Here is an 18,735-nt window from a genome sequence, read left to right on the forward strand (position 1 = left end):
GGGTCCCCGGAGAGCACATGGAGATTTGTAGAGCGTTGCTGTTGGAATTTTTCAGACTGTAATTGCACTTGCTTTGTCCTTGGGGACAACTTAATCGCAAACAATAGGTGTGATTGGCGGCTGAAGGTGACCTGGGATGTTTTTGTGCTCAGAGTTGTGACAGAGAAAGTTAAACTAACAGTAAAAAATGGGTGGTGCGGCCAACCAAAAGGACAGTATATACTGTATAAGACATCTGCATGGATGTGTCCATGTGTATCTTCAGATTTTCTTGTTGCAGCAAATTGTTCTGATGACAGTTCAGAAAATGTGATGGTGTCGAAATAAGGTTGCATTGTGAAACGCCTGGAGAGAACGATTCTGTTATTCCCTTTTTAACGGCATGCAAGTATAAAAATTATGTCTGTGTTTGCCCAGAAAATATATATAAGCCTTATGCAGTGCAGTATGTAGAACTTTACATGAACAGAGCTGAAAGAGCAATGATTTTTTTAAAGGCATCCATTCTGGCATTTACCTTACAAATGTCACTAACATTTAAATCTGAAGTTAAATTCAAAGTGCCTATAAAATGTCATTTGCTTTAAAAGCATGCATTTCCCTATACATCTCTTCTGGCATTGATCTAATAGCGTTCTTACTTCTCCAAAATCAATGTTGAGAAGTTTCGTCTGATTGTTGCCCACATTTGTCTTGCTTCTCAACGAAGAAAACTTAAGTTGTTTATTTAAAGTCTCAAAGCAATAAGCTTCTCTTAATCCCTGATTTATTATGGTTTGAAGAGACTAACGTATATAAACTCACACCAGTTGTTCTTCTGGATCTGATTCTCCGCATGTTTGCTGCCTGGAGTGTCAAGTTTAGTTGGGGAAGGTGTTTAAAGTCCAGCCCAGGGTGAGAGGACACGAGCTTGGAGCTATTCTGCTACTTACCTTGTCCAACCTAATGACCCGTAAACACAGAGCCGTCTGCTGGGTCTGGTCACGTGGGATTTGGTTTTGTTAGTAACAGTATCAATCAAATGAATGGAAACTTAGCAAAGCACTTTAACAAAACACATTTACTTATGAAAATACATTTAATTCAATTCAATATTCAACATTCAGTATAACCTTCGGCATGTGTTATAGTTGTACAAAGATGGCACAGGTGTAATTGAAGCACACTAATGGAAAGCATTATCACAGCATTTTTAAATATTAAATTCATTACTTTATTGACACTTGACTTAAGTCTCAATGTTTCACTAATGCAAAAATTGTGTGGCATCATGTCCACATTAAACTGAATAAATATGAACACAGCGTTCCTCGTAAACTTATTTTCTTTCTGCAAAAGCCATAAAACTCCAATGCAATGTTGTGTAAGAAAAAATTGTGTATTTCCGTACTTTGATTCATTAGTCAATGAATCAAGTCAAATTTTGTTTGCTTAATCTCTAAATACACCACATTCAAATGTACAATAGCTTTCTTAAACGTAGGTTTAGAAGTAGATCCTGGCATTATTGTTTTCCCAGAATCAAAATTCGGGACGAATCTCTATATGCTGCAATGTATAACTCTCTATGATGTAACCCAATAACATCTCGGTCTCACATTTTTAGAGTTAGAGGTTATTGTTAACACAGCTTGGTGGAATAAATCAAACATAGCTAAATTTGATATTCCAGGTGGAATGTGATTGATATTAGTGGTGTGTTCTGCGCGGGCACAAGCGCATAATGTATTAAAACGTGAGAGTATGTGTATGTATGTGTGTGAGAGAGAGAGAGTGTTCTGATGTGTTGACAGAGCTAGCTGACGTGCTGAGGCGTGACTTGTCCTCTATTTAGCACCCGGCAGGATTACTCACACAAGGGATGTGGATATGCAGATGAAAAGAAGTGAAGATAAGAAACAGAGAAGGACGAAGTTGAGTGCGAACATTATTTGGCTTTACCAAGGGATGGTATTTCAGAGGTCATGTGAGAAAGAGCACACAGGAAAATATAAGGATTGAACGGTGGCATACGAAAATGCCATGCTATCACACTGAAAATATGACATTTTAAAAGTCAGTCAAGGAGACAGATGGGCCAGTATCCCTTACTGAGGAGAGGACGTTTGGAGAAATGATGATATTTTCACAGTATTTCATGAAGACTCAATAATTGTCAGTCAGCCGATCATTATCACAAAATAATCTCAGGGATTATCAGGTCTTGTATATTCCTGCAGCGGTTTGTTTTGTTATCATGACCAGCTATAGATCATCCTTCTTTAAACAGTATATGGCTACTTTAAGTAAGTATATAAATGGAGATTTATTGACAATATTGATTTATTGATTGGACAATATTGATTTTAGTTGGATTTTGTATTATTAAAGGACAGAAACAGGAAGGACAATATTAATACAGTGTAGCAGCCATTATACAATAAACATATTTAGTGGCGATATCACAATTGACCAATCAGATTCGAATAAAAACTTGAATGTAATTCTTCAATGTATTCTATATCTGCAATAAAATATTTACACATTCCTTGTTGTTACGGTTTGAAGGTTGTGAAAATAGTCGCAGAACACACATCATGGTCTCAGCAGCCTGTTGAGTGAGACAGGTGAAGAAAGACAAATACAAATTAGGTGTGTGTACAGGCTGCACACACAACTGTCCCATTGGTGCAAGTAATAATGAGTTCACAGCATACTGCATTGCTGACAGAAGAGTCTTTCAAACTGATCGGAGACCTGCTCTGGTGTTTCTCTCATAATGGGCATTGTATATGGTTTGGAAGAATAGAGCTGACCCAAGATTTCCCAGCAACTTGCCATAACCTCAACTGAGCTCATCTGCCCCGTAAAATATCCCTTATCCTGCTCTTTGTTCTCCCTCCGCCCTCTCATTCATCTAAGCAGGGATGCATGGCAGAGAGAGGACAAAGAAAAGGCTGAAGACCATCCGCAGCTCAGAGCCCTGCTGGAAGATCACAAAGGCCGAGTCTTAAATGAGACAATCCAGGAAATCTCCTGTCATGCTTCCAGTGCAATAGCCCCGCACCCGATCCAACAGCACACTATCAGTAAAGTTATAAAAAACACTACGCCTACAAATTTGAAGGTTCAAGTCCAGGCAGTTATCACCTACAGATGAAAGAGTTTTCTAACTCCAGGATTTGGGAAGTGCCTGTGTTTGTCAAAAGATAACCTTGTAAAGCTTCGCTGGAATTCCAAAGCTTAGTCTTCTCTGCAGCACGCAGTCAACACATGTTATTGCGCTCCCGGCTCTGAGAAACAGAGACATAAACCTCCAGGACATCTTAATCTCCGAAATACACCCTGACATGCAGACCTGTGTCCCTGCCTGCTTCGTATGAATAAATCATCCATCCAAACTGGCGGCGTGTCTCTCTACTCAGCAATGGTAACGACGCCTCATTCCCAGTGTTGCCAGAGATATGGCTTAATGCTCCGAGGGTTCAGATAGACGCTCACATTCGCTTCAATATTTCCTGACTCGATAAGGTGAAGGGAAGGAGTGAACATTGCGATAAAAGTGCCACAACGTGTCTTAACTGATGTATTACCCCATTTATTTTGTGAAGGGAAGGAGAGGCAGGGGGCATTGGATAAGAGTGTCGTCTTTTGTCAAAACCGCTGAAAGTCACAGGGGTAAACAGTCATTCTCTGAGTTGGACGTGATGGTGGTGTGGGGATTACGCGGTCTCTGCAGATGCAAGGGACATCGTGCAATGTCATTGGAGCTGTTCGTGGAAATGCAGATGGAGGTGGATGGAGCGAGAGGGGGTGGAGGGAAGGATGAGGTGTTTGGAGAGGAAAGATGGGAAGGTGAGGAGTGAAATATCAGACATTTAAAGAGAGCTTTAAATGAGTCAGAATAAAATGAGGGAGAGAAAGGGTTTGGAATCGGATTCATTTATATTTTCACTCTGTGTAACGTTCTGTTTAAAGGGATAGTTCTCCCAAAAATGTAATTGTTGCCATCATTTATTCACCCTCATGTCGTTCAACACTTGTATATAATTTTTTTCCATGGATTTCAAAAAAAGATTGTAATGAGATCCATAAAAGGGAAGGAAGGAGGCGGGAACCGGCGAACATTTAACAAACTTTAATAAAAAAGAAACAAACAATAAACACGGAAGTAAAGACCGGCAGCCACTTCACCGCAGACTGCCGGCCATAAAACATAACCACAAACCTAACACATGTCCGGGCCCAGTCCTCTCTCGTCAACAGTCCTGCTGCTCATCCTTTTAAGCTCCGATCTCCTCCGTGAGAAATGCGGGACCGGTGCGCGCACAGCTGATTGCAACTATCACTCAAGCCACTGGCCCCGCGTCACGGCTCTCGTCCCGCCTTCCTCACCACAAAGATATTTTGAAAAATGTCTCCGTAGTTTTGTGTCCGTAATGGAAGTCAATAGGGACCAAAGTTTTAGTTACTGACGTTCTTCAAAAGATCTTCTAATGTTTTCTGCTAAAGAAAGAATGTCAAACTGGTTTGGAATGGCATGAGGGTGAGTAAATGATGAAAGAATTTTTCTTTTTTAGTTAAACTATGCCTTTAAGGAGCAGTTTGATGAAACACAGGCAGAGGATTGGTTTTATCATTGATAGCGACATTATAAAATTCATCAAAATATCCAGATGGAATATGATAGCTTTCCATCTTGACCTCATCACTCACAGCTATTTAGCTGCTCTCGTTTAGTATTTCTATACTTAAAAAAAATACAGGTGCATGTATTTTTTGTCAGGACATTTCTGTTAATGCTAAAACACATGCAATGCCATATTTAAAGGCGAAACAGCTAAAACAAAGAATACTGAAAATCTTTATTTTAAGAGCGCATATTGTGTCCTATTTTTACAGTGTATAGTAGAAGTAAGTATTTTTGTCTGTGCGTGTATATAACAACTTTTGTAAACTGAATATTCCCAAATAAAACTTTTCTAAATTACTTGTTCTCTATATATATTAAATGATATCAAATAAAAGTATGGGTTTTTGAAAGAACAAAAACCTGGATTTAAAATAATAATGATCTTATGATGTGCTTTTAATGGGTGTGATATGTAAACTGTGAAAAATACTTGAGCAAAAGTTAGAGGCAGGCACACCAGGTAGCTGTCTACCTATTTTCACTGCTACTTATTGCTAGATCAGCTAATATTTTCCTTCCTGTCCTTTGAGAGAACAGTTAACGGAGAACACATTGCGTATAAACAGCTCTCAGCGCATGTGTGTGGGCTGTCTGTGGTGGTGCATGAATTCACGCCAGAGTTGGATGCTAACGGTTAGCACGCCTAACTGTTAATTCAATTCATGAAGGGAAGTAAAAGGAATGAAAACATGACATAAATAAATATGATGCTTATATCATTCAGTCACAACTTTGATGGCTAGACATATCTGTCAGGAATACTCCATAATCTGTATACATTAGAGGAAAAATGTCAATCTTAACCAAATCTGCTTCCATGCAATAAGTAACAGTGTAGAGCAAGTGTATTTTTGGGTACTATATGACATGATGTGACAGTTGATTTCTCTCCCCATGTGGCTCTGGAATTCCACTGTTGTTAAGTCTGACCTTACGCACCCCATTAAAGCCTAATTTCTTCCCCCCATCCACAATAAACATGCCCCATGTACACTATTAACATTTTCAGTCATGAGTAATTCATAATTAATAATAAAAACAATGGCTGCGTTAAAGTAGATTAAAATAATACATTGAAATGAGCTTTCATTAAACACAGCTTATGGTGCATTGACTCTTCACTCATCTATTGATAGACATCTTAAATAAGAACCGCACATGGCTGGTATGTCTTTCGATGTTCATACCAACCATGACAAGCAGTTGACAGGAATGTAGGATTTTAGGTTTCAGGTCGCGTCCACCTGATGTGCCCTGATGATGGAAAGCAACAAAAAGATCATGGACTCGAACAAACAGACAGGGGGTGAGATTCCTAGCATATGAGCATCAAACAAAAATATTCTCAATGTGCCTTTCTCATTTGAATTCTGTAGATTTTTTTTTTATTTAGATTATTGATTTCTTTATCAAGAAATTCTTTGTTTAGACCATGTGTGAAAATAAAACCACAGAATGTGTACGCTCGCTAATGAGCTAGCAAACTTAACTGACATATTTGCATAAATGTAAATGATGTATGTGTTTGTGTTTGCGTTGCCTTTAGGAGCTATGGGAAACACATTTGTCTCTATATATTTTATTCAGTCGATAGAATCTTCTTTCAGAACAGAAATCTCTGTCAACCCCCAACTCTCTGCTTTCACTGGACTCACATTGTCTCACAGAGCTAAACTGAGTGATGGGATTTATTTTTTCAGCTCCATTGATGTCAAAGGAATGTGTAGCCATTTCCATTGCATCGTGGAATAAAAAAAAGCAACATATCTTTGTAAAAACATACAGACCCGTGAAGACTGAAAGATGCAGATTCTCCTTTCTAAATGACCCTGAACGCTAGTTGTAAATGTTCTTGATTTTTTTGCACTTCTCTATTTCCGTCTTATCATCAGAAGGGCTAAAGGGAGCCTCTGTAAATGTGGTAAAATCATGGGAAGTGCAGCGTGGCCGTATATGCCGTATTTTCTCCGACAGGCAGTTAATCTTTCATTTTTATGGATCTTCACACACCATGCCTCTGTGTCTGAGAGATGTTCATCACCCATCGGCGAACAAAAGCAGAAGTCTGAGACGATTTCAGTGGCTCCTGAGGTCTGAACCCCTCGGAGGTTGTTAGGTCATGGAGGTCACAGAAAAGACCTAATCTCCTGTCTTTGTCTCGCGAAATTTACAGGCTTTTTATATACGTGCACGGAGGTGCTGACCTGTGTGTGGTCTAAAACATCTCCTGCCACATTGGATTATCACCGCATCACATGCATCTGCAACAAATCTTTTATCCGCTCTCTTGTTTTGGTGCCTATATAATATACTTGCTATTATGTAAAAAGCCACCCTCTATATCTGAGGGCAGTAATAGCTGTTTTCCATTCCCCAAGCCTAATGACCATAATTCACTGCATCGCCTATGCCGGATTTATGCATAAATGTAGAAGGTAGAAAAGAGCCTTTCACCTCCTCCTGTGTATCACCGTATTAATACCAATACTTGCTTTATAAATTATGAATAGAGCTCTTTTCTTAACTAATTATATAGCCACAGCACCATTTCACTGATGGCCAATTTATTTTTGCGCTTAATCTATGCTTTTTTCACTTAAAGAGGCCTGTTTCAATTGCTGGTGGCAGCACACTTTGGGTAAGAGAAAGACACAGTAACTTCTGCACGCTGTCCAGATGACCGTCTCCAAGTTAACCCGTCCTGCTCGGGCTCCCTTCTGCATAACAGATAAAGATTAGATTAGGTTGAGGAGGGAGGACACGGGACACAAGCCAATATTAGTTGTGAATTCATTTTTAATGAGGTAAACAGGTCTGTTCAGGTCATGAGGGTGAGTGTTGAGTCCATATCTGCAACTGTCTTTTCTCTCAAAATCACCCTCTTTCCTCTGACAGCCGCAGGCAGGGCTTCTCCACTCATAATTACATCTCACCGGTGGTGATAGAAAGTGCCCTGCTACCCGTCAAGCCGTCGTGTTCCTGCCACCAATTACGTGGGTAAATGAAGTGTATGCAGCCTGTGCTTTCAGAAGCCTTTTTTATAATTTGTAGAAACACAACCATGTTGGTAGATTGAACCTCTGCGCTGCAAATGTGCAGTAATGTGGAAAAATATCTACTGAGCTGTTTCTTTAGCATTTAGCGTTGAAACAAATATACCAGTACTGGACATCTGAGCTGACAGGAATTTGTAACTTTTTTAGAGAGAGGCCTCTAAATTGTGAAGCGTACACTATACAAAATCCTATAGCCTATACACAAAAATAACATTTTGTAAAGAACTGTATATTTCTGCATGTGACCATTTTAACTGTATTTCAAAAATACTTGAAAAAAATCTGTCTTTGAATACAAAATGGTACATTTATTAGCAAAAGCAATAATAAAGCCCCACCCCTAAACCTAACCATCACTAGCGCTAATGCAAATTACTAAAACGTACATGTAAGATTTTTCAACTTCATTGTGTTGGTATGTCAAAATAATACGAAAGTACAGTCTGGACCCTGTTTCTTTGTGGTTGAAAGAATTTCCCAGTCTGTAAAAACCAAGCCCAAGTTTAAAAATCGAATTGAATATAGTGAAATAATGTCAAAAGTTTGATTTGAACCATTAATTTCACTACAATTACAATTGTTGACATGGCCTTAATAAGTCTACATTATTATTATGGTTATACTTTCACATGTAAAAAATGACTTTAGCTGGGTTTTCATTGACTGGCTCACAATGATCATGTCCAACCTTCATGACTTACCAAACCTTTTTGTTTTAATTTTCATTCATTGTAATACAAAATTAGAATTTCATAAAAATGTCAAAAGTTCTTGACATATTGACCAGTGGCGGATAAGTCTCACAGTGTACAATAAACAGATTTGGTGTCTGGCAAATGCATGAAGTTGTTTAATTTCAACAAAGATTGCAAAAGACTACAGAAATAAGTAGTTGTGTAGTTGTTATATCATCACTGATTTTCTGAAACCTTGTTTGTCCAAATTTGCTGTTTTTCAGTAAATGAAAAAAAAACACTGCTTACATACTGTGTTGTCAAAGTTGTCATACTTTTTATTGGTTACATATTTGCAAAACCCAGTGACATAAATGGTGACTAATAATAATGATTTATGATACAAGGTTCATAAAGATTTATACAAGGCAAAAGATTTGAAATACAAGGTTACAGAAGGACCTCAGGGATATAGAAAACTGATAAAAAAAGATTCTTTTTTTGGATAAACCTTATTTTATCTTCAGAAATGGTAAAATGCTAATAGGCATTGACTAAATGTTTGTTAGGGTGGACCCTTTTCCCCTCTGACTCTAGATCACTGTGTAAATGTGTGCCTCATTATCTAAATGTCTCCTTGCAAATAAAATGGGTTCATGTAGTTTGTTTCTGGTTACGTCTCGAAAGAAATTAGCTGACAGGGAGCGTGCAGCATTGTCAGCTGGGAAATCAGAGCCAGTGGATGCGTTTTCCAGTGGATGTCAACAGCATGGGAACACCTGACAAACCTGGAGTTCTTCTGTGCCACTCCTATTCCCTGTGAAGTGCTTTGATTCGGTGAAGGAGAGAGTGTGAGAGAAAGGTGAAAGCAAGAACAGATGGAAATCGGTGACATGTGCTCTCAGGAAGACGGAGACCATGAAAGCAATGTACAGATGCAATTACAAATGTTTATTTGCTTCAGCTGTATTATGTTGTTAGCATAAACTACCTTCGCTTTCCGCCTGCTGATAATGAAGACATATTAGCTGGATATGTGACATTATGGTGGGCGTATTATTAATGCACTTTCATAAAGACTCTTGTAAAGAAGTTTAGATCTCATTCTGGCTGCGTCCCCCCCACCACCCACCATATACATTTACAGAAAGAAATCCACTCACACATACACTAGTACTTTTTTTTTGTTCACCTTGGGAAATATCCTTCAGCAGTGTTCATCTCCAGCTCCCCACATTGTATTTTTCCATGGAAAAGAAACATGAAATTGATATCATTTTTGCCGTGCGGCAGGAATAAAAAAGGGAAGCGTTTGAATTTGATCACTGCCTGGGCCTGATTTGAAATGTAGTGATTGAAGCTTCCGAAATGAGACCTAGATAAAAATCCCTTGTCGACCAGGGATATCATCATAGATTCATGACTTGAGCACAAACTGATGGGGGTTGATTTTCTCTCGCCAGAAAAAAACGTTCTTGATTCCTCTCTGGGGGGCGAGCGCCCCGTCTCCACGGGTGCTTCTGTATCTCTCGAGCTTTCTCGCCCCCCAAGAGGACTAAAGGTCAATTTTTGACATGATGAGAGACATAATTTCTCACGCCGAGTGCATTCTAATGAAATATGTTTCGAGATCACGAAGATGGCAAAGGAAATCTTCCCATCTGCTGTGTTTTAGCTCTTTTTTATTGGTGGAAAAAGCTCCCGTTTGCATAAAATGCGGGATGCAGCCCAGTCCACTAATTGCAGCCGGTGTGGTCGGGTATTTTGCTCTACCTGCAGAGCACATGGGGGAGGTGTGTGCACGTGTTTGAGTGTAGTGCAGATGGAAAGGTGAATATCCAAACACTCCAAAGGGATGTGTGTTTACAGAAGCACAGGGGAGCGTGAAAAGCCGGAGGTTGGTTCCGTTTAGAAAAGACATTGAAACCTTCGGAGGAGCAACCTTGACTAAAACGACTCTTTTCCATGGGAAGGCTGGTCGGATTTGGGATTAGAGGTTGATTATGCTGATCACCGTACATAATCCCATCATCCGCCATGTCATCAAACACACAAGATCTTTCCTCCTCTATCCTCCGTTATTCTAATCTGAAATGTATGTTAATGCAGCTTTGAATATATCCCTTTCATCCAATCACTGGCTGCTCCAGTTTATAGTAAATGGTCTCTCTCTCTTTCTTCTCTCTTCCAAGTGTGTGTGTGTTTGCGACAGCCTTGAGGCATCCCGTTTCAGTTCCTCAGCTTCCAGTCAGAGAGAGAAAGGGAAGGGGGGGTATATAAGAGTGGTAGGTGGGAGTAGGGTCTGACCGCAAAGTGTCTACTGTTTAAAAGAAAGGGACTTTACCCTCCCTCTCTCTCTCTTTCACTCATTCCCTCTCTCAGCATCAGCAGACACAGTGGCTGGATGGAGCACATTCAGTCAGAGTAGAGACACAGAGTGGAATGACAGAACTGTCATTTCTCTCGAGACACACTTCAAGAAGCGAGTTACCGATGTGTGCAACCTTTGCTCGGTGTCACATTTCATGCCATTGAGAGAGGCGCATCTTTGAGCCCGTGGTAGAGGACTGGTTTCACTAAGGTAAGCTCATTTGTGCATCTACCTGTTCGCATGAGAGAAGTGCATGTGATATGAGTAGCCGATTTCATATTTTGGTCATTTTGTACGTTTTATGATTAAAGTCTTATTGAGACTAAAAACCATGCTCACTTTGTATTGCTGTTGTGAAATATGCTAGATAGTTCATAAGTCACGTTGAATATTGTGATGGATAACTGAAGTGCTGACTATCTCAGAGTCTTGGTTTATACCGACGCATTATGACTTGCTTAAGGGTGCTCATTATGGTTTATAGGGGAAGTGGTCCACATTTCTAAACTCAGCAATTATTCCAAGTCTGCTTGCTGTTTCAGTCAGGAAATAATGGGTAGCTTGCATCTGATCTCAGGTTTGCCGTAACTCTACACGTGGTAGGCATGTCTGCAGTTTGTGGTCTCTCGGATGTGAGTCAGCTGGTGTCCGTTACCTGCCAGAAGATGTCAGCCCCTCTCAGCGCTGTTCAATAGTAACCGTGTCCTCTCCAGCCGGGAAAAGCGGCAGCTGGTTCATGTTAGCGCTTCCCTATTTAGTTCCCAGCTCCGCTAGCCACTTGCTTCTTGCCTTGTCTGCAGGGGGTATTGAGATCTGCGATCTGTCCGTGCTGATGGGTTGTATCCGTTTGAGAGAATGAGGAAGCTGAGATGCGAGTTGATTGTGTGAGTTTGTGCGTGTGTGCTTGAGGGGGAGGGGTCTAGGCTGGGAAACGCAGGGCTTGTGAGACACCGCATGAGTATGTATACGTGTCTGTGAGAGAGGGAGTTTTGAGGGGGTGGGAGGTCTGTGACAGAGACCCCCTGGATCCAAGGGTCCTAAATAGGAGGGAGGTTTTTTGGGGAGTGAAGGAACCTTGTGAGTTAGAAATGAGGGGCGAGCTTACATGACAGTGCTTTTTGAGTTTTTTTATTTTAAGTTAAGCTTTCATCAGACTCTATTTTGTTAAGTATTTTGTATCAGAAACTATATTTCTCAGATTTTTGGAGCATGATTTGACAGATACAGTAAATTCTCAAAAAAGCCATTTGTCTCTAACAAATTATGCCTCCTGGGTTGGTAATGCCTATTCAGTCTTTTTCCGTCATTGTCTTGAGGACGTTAGAGGTGCCAACCACACATGGTTGTTGCCTGAACGGAATGTTTAAATGTTTTATGATGCCATGAGCGGTGTATTCATTGACGGTGCCACTCAGAACAAAGCTGAGTGGGAAACTAGCCTTTGTTTGAACAGCTGTCAGCTTGTGCCGCTCCTGGCCTGGTAATGCACTTGGAGCATCTATTAGACTTGGTGTACTTCTTTAATGTTTAGTCTAATCAGTCTGTCTGTCTGTTTGTATATCCATCCATCCATTCATCAATCTCTCTGTCTATCTAAATCGGTCTGTTGCTTCTGAATATACCCCTTAAAGATTCTGTACTTTCACACTTAAAATTGGCCACGAGGCCTTCGAAATGATTTGTCGCCATTGGCGAACAATGATTTCCTCAGTGTGTTTAAGTGTTGCAGGTCCAGATGGTTTTAATGGCTGTCTGATGCTAATGTAAGATGGCTTGAGCTGAGTCTCCCTGTTCGTGGCAGCCAAGAGACCCACACGTGTCCTGCAGAAAAGTGGCTCTGGTTGTTGTCAGTGACCATTCATGTCTTGGGCTAGAAATATGTTTAGTTACAAATTGGGTTGTGACAAAAGAGAGGTCTACAAGTGAAAGTGACCTATATGTCAGTTATGGTGACCCATACCCAAAATGTGACCTCTGCATTTAACCCATCCAGAGAGTAAACACAGGGACAGCAAGACGTGAACACACGTACATCCGGAGCAGTGGGCAGCTATCACTGCAGCGCCTGGGGAGCAAGTAGGGGTAAGGTGCCTTGCTCAAGGGCACCTCAGTCTTTACCCGCCGGCCCAGAGGATCGAACCAGCAAACCTTCTGGTCATGACTCTGACTCTCTAACCATTGGGCCACAATGGTCTTGAAACGCCCTGGGTATCTGAATTGGTGGCATCATTAAGAGAAAGTACTCATGATGCATTTTTTTGTGAGTCAATATCTGTCTGCATTTCAGTGTGAGAAAAATATAGGTAAATATGTGGTAAATATTGAGCTCAATGGGGTACACTTTATCTATATCCGCAGACGTCAAAGAGCTTGTTTTAATGCTCATTTAAAACCAGATGATATATTGTGATGATACAGATTACTATATGCATTGTGAGCATTTGGAACTGATAAGTGAATTATATGGGAGAAGACATACCTTATACAGTAAATCAATCATTAATTTCTTATCTATTTTCAGACAGAGAAAAGAAATACACAATTATTATTGCAAGATAGGAATGATCAATAGCTTGCCATTCAGTCGGGGAAGGATGTATCTTGCATGTGAAAACAAATTAAATCTGAAGTTTGTTTACCCAGTACCAATTGACTTTATATATGGACCATCGAGGTTAAACCGTAGCCTATGAGCATTTTTCCAATCCGTCCAGACTCCCGCTCCAAATAAAAAAACCTACTGGAGCTCCCCACATCTTATGATATCTCAAAGAAAAGTTTTTTAGGTTAACCAATTTAGTTTTTCTACCATACAAGATGCATGATGTAAAAAGGGACGGTCTGTTTGGTATGGTGACAGTGATGGAACTGTGAGTTGTGCTTTTAGCATCTGAACAAATAAGGTTGCTTTTTTGGCAGCAGTAGAGGTTAAGCTAATAAAACCTGGGTCACCGGTTGCTGGAAACGTAAAATGAGACGGCGAGTAACAAATGTTCCTCCTTCATTCCTTCCATCTGGACTTTACGAGAACAAGCAAGAAAAGCACACATGGCTGAAGTCAGGAATTATTAAACTTAACTCCCTGTAGACTTCTCCAGTGTCTCCTGTCTCGAATGCTGACTGACATGTCCTAAACTTTCCATTTCTCCTTAATCAGCGAGATGGAGTTCACCTTCGGCAATGTCACCATAGGACAGCCATATCTCCTCTGGTTTTAATGCTACTGTGCTGAAAGTGTAACAATGTCAGTGAACCGCAGGTCCATTCAGCGCAGCGCAAACACCACAATCTGCCCGTCTGGCTTATCGCTCTAACACACACAAACCTTCTTATCGCTGCAATCCGATATTCCAGCATCATTAGAGCTCTGTAAATGGGACTTGACTGTCAAGAAACTCAGCTTTTTCATTGTGAAAATAACCTGCATTGCGTTTTATTTATCAGTCTGTATGTAATCCTATGCCTCTTCTATGGAGCGGGAAAATATTGCTTCAGGGAATTAAATGGGTTTATTCTACATCGATCCCCTTTGCGTTGGTTTTGAATTGAATTAAAGAAGAAAAGTTCCAACAGTGAAATTAGATGATCAAGTTTAACATGTTTTTTGGAACATGGCTGCTGGTTTTAATCTGACCCAAGTTGGACATTCAGCTGCCAGCTCGCCACCTTAAACTGGCAAGACCAGCTGTTATCTGAATTTTCCAACAGTCTAGCAAAGTTAATAATGGCTTACTTTTGTTTTTACGGACGTGATGTTACATAAAGTATTTATTTTGGTTCTGGTTCCTAGGTCATATTCACACCTTGCTGTCAATCCTCCATGGGAGAAATGCCAAGAGAAAGTTTGGGTTAGAGATCACTTTTTGTGGCATTTGAGAGACCTTTATACTCACGTTGCACATACGCTGGTGAGAAAGTGTGCCTGTGTTTTCATGATTGCCAGACGTATTCATTTTTTTAAACTGCTCACTGATCCAGAGCTACTGCCTCTGACTTCCTTTGAACCAGAGACAAGCCAAGCAAAATAGAGAACTGTGGCATAGATACTCAGCAGCCCTGAAAGAGCTTGTTTCGAGGCCAGCGGAGAGACACAATATCAACGATAGACTGAATAAGCACTCAGCATTCACATCAGTGCACCCCCACATAACCAAATTTAGAACGGTGTAAAAGACAAGAATCTCACAAATATTAATGAGAAGTGTATAAAGTATTAAAAGAATAAAAGAAAATAATGACTGGTCAGTGTAATGAGAATGAGAATTGCTCATGCAGGTGATGACTTACAGATCCATTTATGAAACAATAACAGTGGCTGTATGCTTTCCCATCGATCCAAGCACACACCATTGAGCGGTGTTATGAGCTGTCCTGGAAATCCATCTCTATGTTAGATGATTACTGTATGAGCTGCTCCACGCTGCTGCTTTCAGCATCCCGCGTCTGATTCTTAGACTGACCTTGAACTCTGTCCAATCGATAAGCATCTACTTCACAAAGAGACTTCCAAAAGCTCTCATATTTGTAATGTTTTACTGTGCTTTATCAGCTTATCATCAGTTAACTTCTTTTATGCTTAATCAAGACCAGACACCTTCCAGAAAGTTTTAAGTCAAGCTTCACTGAAACTATTAAGAAGTATTTTTTAAAACTTCATCGTATTGATTTTTAATGAAGTCGGTTCTGCACCAGTAGAGGAATGAAACAGTATATACAGCACACCTCTGGGAGATACAGTTCTTCATCATCGACACTTCCCAGTATTAAACAAACTGTCAGGGCATTTTATGGAATCTATTAAGGTGAATAGAGTTGGCAGACAATAGCAATCCATTCAGCATGGCAGGCGACCCACATTAAGGCTGCGTCCCAGGAAGGCAAGTGCTTTCTGTCATGGGTGACCTACAAAGTCTGCTTAATGATTTCATAGGAGTGAAGAAAATGAGCGTTGAGCAAGAGATGTGCTTCCTCAATGTTTAACAGACTGTGGATGAATATTATCTCTAATTATTGAAAAAGCTACAATTCATCTGAAAGAATAGCTGTTAAAGCAGTCATTGCATTTTCTATGTGCTGCAGGTTTAAGTTACTATTGTATTTCACAGAGTTTATTTGATTTTATCTTGAATTGTGAGGCTCCTCCATTCCTCCTATTGGCACACTGAAAGAAGAATTAAACATGTAAGGAAAAAGTACATATCTCTCTTTAGTATCTTTCACTACGACAGCAATAAAATGAAATAGAAAGCAAGTGGAGACCTTATAGTCTTTCAAAATGTCCATCAGTCTAGCAAAGTTATGCATTGCTTAATTGTGTTTTTATAGAAATGGTATCGTTGGACACAAGATGTATGTATTTAGGCTGTGGTTTCTGGATAGATTTCACACGTTGCTGTCAATCCACTCATGGGAGAATTGCCAAAAGAAAGCTTTGGATCAAAGATCACATTTAATGTGATTGTTTTTTAAAGGGAGAGTTCACCGAAAAAATAAAAATTCTGTCATCATTTACTCACCCCGAGATTGTTCCAAACCTGTATACATTTCTTTGTTCCGCTGAACACAAAGGCAGATATTTGGAAGAATGTCAGAAACCAAACAGATCTCATCCCCTATTTACAGCCATATAGGGAAAATAAATATTTGGGAGTCAATGGAGGATGGTATTTGTTTGGTTTTCTGACATTCTTCCGAATATCTTCCTTTGTGTTTAGCAGAACAACTACATTTATACAGGTTTAGAACAATCTGAAGGTGAGTAAACGATGACAGAATCATAATATTTGGGTAAAACATCCCTTTAAGTTGTTTGCCTCTGAAACTACATTTATGGATTGCAATTAAAACCAAACATTTGAATGTTAATTCAGACAATTATAGTTCTGCGTCTAAGCATCTGTACATTTCCTGTCAAAATTATTTTTAGGATTAACATAACATTGCTCAACACTTCGATTAAACATAATTTAAAACTCCATTACCTTTCCAGAGCTAAAGAGCAAAAGAGCAACCTCTGAGCAATTAATGTTTCCTCTGGGGAATCTAACTAATTTATCAAATAACAGACTTAACAGAAAGTTGCCATCTGAATAAAATCTTTAATTCGCATCCAGTTTATAAAAATAATATATTATGTACTCTGTAATCATGGTGTTTGGCATTCACTTCAAACTGTCATGTCTCAGACCAGTTGTGGTATACATTTAAGTCTCCAAAGGAAGTGAAATATGCCTCACTTGCAAACCGCAGGCAAATTCATTGCTCAATTATGTGAAGGGCAACAAATTTTAATTGGTCAAACTTAAACAAATTATTTGTTCGCTACACTTAGTGTGGTAAAAAATCCCTTTAACGGTAGTTCTGTATAATTATGACTTCCAGTGTATAAATCTGGTCTCCATGTGAGGTATTCTCTTTGAAATGCTTTAGTCAGCATTCAGCACCAAACCCAACATAGGGCCAATTTAGATCACTTGCACTAGGCCAGCAGGTTCACCCCCAGCATTGAAATTCTTCTCACATTACACAATGCGGAAGCCAACTGGCGCAGCCAGAGTCTGAGAAAGTAACAAATGTCTAAAAACTAGTCCTGGCATGAGAAAGCAGCAGTCACATTGTGTCTGGTTTTATCTGAAAGTGGCAGTAAGCAGGAGAATTAGCATACTGCTCTGAGCACACCACTCTGTTTATGGAGCTCAAATGAAGGCGAATGGCTTTATCTGCTTCTCACAGATTAATGTTGAATGTAATGATGATAACCGCTCATCTTTCTTTGATAGTCACACATATCTTCAATCTCCATCATAAAGATAAGGTTACGTTTTTGAGTATATTTATATTTCCTTTTTCATTTATTCAATAACAGTTCTCTCTTGGCCGGATGTTAAAGGCAACCGCTCGCACAAAGGCCAGCTTGGTCCTTATTTTCTTTCTCTGATTCTTGTGGCAACAAGCCAGGCTTCAAAGTGAAAAAGCCAGCTATCCATCCAGAACTAAAACTGCAAAGTGACTCAAAGCAATTTTCTGCCTGTTTTGCTAATTTAATCTCAGGGTTTAGATGTGACGAACGAGATGCGGGATAGGTCCCCATCACCCCAGAGGGTCCAGATCGGGAGTCTCCCATCATCAAGCCCCTCTTTAGCGCTCCATCATGGAAGCATTCATCCCTGTCTGTCCAATCACTGATGGGCGGCAACGGACATGGGATTCCTCTTACTGCAACTCATCTGTCAGAGCCTTTAATCACATGTCAAAGCAAACCCTACACACACTAAACCGATCTTGGCAGCTGATATTACCTGCTATTGACCTTGCAAGCTGCGCTCAACCAACCTTACCCTGATCCCCCCCCGGAAACTCAAGGCGGCCTAGACAAAATTATGATTTGTGTTGCCACATCGTGTTGCCTTTTGTTGCTGAAGGCTTGGCTGCCCTCGAGGGTATATGGGGACATTAATGCTGTTGGAGGAATCTTGGCTTAATCTAATTCACAGCTGTGAGAGAGATAAGCATTTTATGTGAGAGATATATTAAGTTTGAAGGGTTAAATATGGTTGCATGTTTGAAGAAAATTATTCGAGACTAAGCTGAAAGATGCTAAGAATTTAACAGAAAGTAAATGTATCACCACCTTTGGAAGGTGGTGAATTACATGTGGTAGAATAGCGTTTGTAAAAACAGCTATATGAAGACTTGAATCCTGTTTGTGCCAAGCGAAAATCACAATATACTTCATATTCCAATTCAGTACTCCCTCTCACACCAAGCAGTAACATAAATACCAAGAGGTGATGTGACTCCTGAGCCCAATATGAATTCACATAAAATATTTTATATTACTGTTAAGGAACTTTCATTTTAATGCAAACTGCTGCTTTCTGGAGAGTGGTCAAAGAATGCTAACTTTTTTTGTGAAGCATGAACTCCGAGCGCCCACGCAAACGGAAGCACTGCAGATGGTCC

At 40.0% G+C, this 18,735-nt stretch overlaps 1 protein-coding gene across 1 annotated transcript in view; it reads left to right on the plus strand.

Annotated features, from left to right (window-relative positions):
- The first annotated feature begins 10,706 nt into the window (after positions 1 to 10,706).
- Positions 10,707 to 18,735, plus strand: part of tncb (tenascin Cb) — a 29,767-nt gene continuing 21,738 nt past the window's right edge. The window contains exon 1 of the mRNA XM_079472475.1: positions 10,707 to 10,983. The gene's annotated coding sequence lies outside the window, so the exon portion shown is untranslated. The remainder of the gene's footprint in view (positions 10,984 to 18,735) is intronic.

The sequence above is a fragment of the Barbatula barbatula genome, assembly GCF_947034865.1.
Source record: "Barbatula barbatula genome assembly, chromosome: 2".
Classification (NCBI taxonomy): domain Eukaryota; kingdom Metazoa; phylum Chordata; class Actinopteri; order Cypriniformes; family Nemacheilidae; genus Barbatula; species Barbatula barbatula.